Source organism: Penaeus monodon, chromosome 29, assembly GCF_015228065.2.
Source record: "Penaeus monodon isolate SGIC_2016 chromosome 29, NSTDA_Pmon_1, whole genome shotgun sequence".
Classification (NCBI taxonomy): Eukaryota; Metazoa; Arthropoda; class Malacostraca; order Decapoda; family Penaeidae; genus Penaeus; species Penaeus monodon.
Window position 1 is genome coordinate 1,936,443 of NC_051414.1, and position 615 is coordinate 1,937,057.

General features: G+C 40.5%; 1 protein-coding gene across 1 annotated transcript in view; it reads right to left on the reverse strand.

Moving 5' to 3' along the window:
* The window catches only part of LOC119591894, a gene marked incomplete in the record, with an annotated part of 29,081 nt that overhangs the window by 5,153 nt on the left and 23,313 nt on the right, over positions 1–615 (reverse strand).

Consider the following 615-nt stretch of genomic DNA (forward strand, 5'->3'; position numbering starts at 1 on the left):
TTCCTGATTTTTTTTTATTCGCAGGCGTCGTCCACACTTTGTATCTGTGGCGTTGACAAAGGGAGTCTCGTCCCGACGCCATTAGACAGTATATTTTATAAACCTTGTTATTTTCATTTCTTATCCTTCAGTGTTGCTAATGGGTTTTAGCCCAGGATTCTACATCGCTGCCATGGTTTCGGATAACATTTCTAGAAACACCTAAATTATAGCACGTAAAAGGGAACCATAGTGAATCTAGTGAAAATAGAGAAACAAACGGACTAAAACGCAAACAGAATCAAAGCGGACAAACGAAACAAAAGACGATCGCGAAACAATAGACGATCGCGAGTCAAACACGCCTAGACACGATTCAAACCTCCACTCACTTAGGCTATAAACGCACGCAATTCAAGAATGATCGATCACATTTCCACACTAACTTTTTGGTAAATGTTAAAAAGAAAACCGAATAAGAGTTACAGACTATGTTAAACGAATAGGCTATAAAACGACAAGCATCAGATATTGTCCCAAGAATTTAAATAAATCGAAATGGCAAGGGTTCAAAGCGCTCGTTACAGATTGAAGAGTCTGCCTGCTTCCCTTCAACCCCCCCCCCACCCCACCATT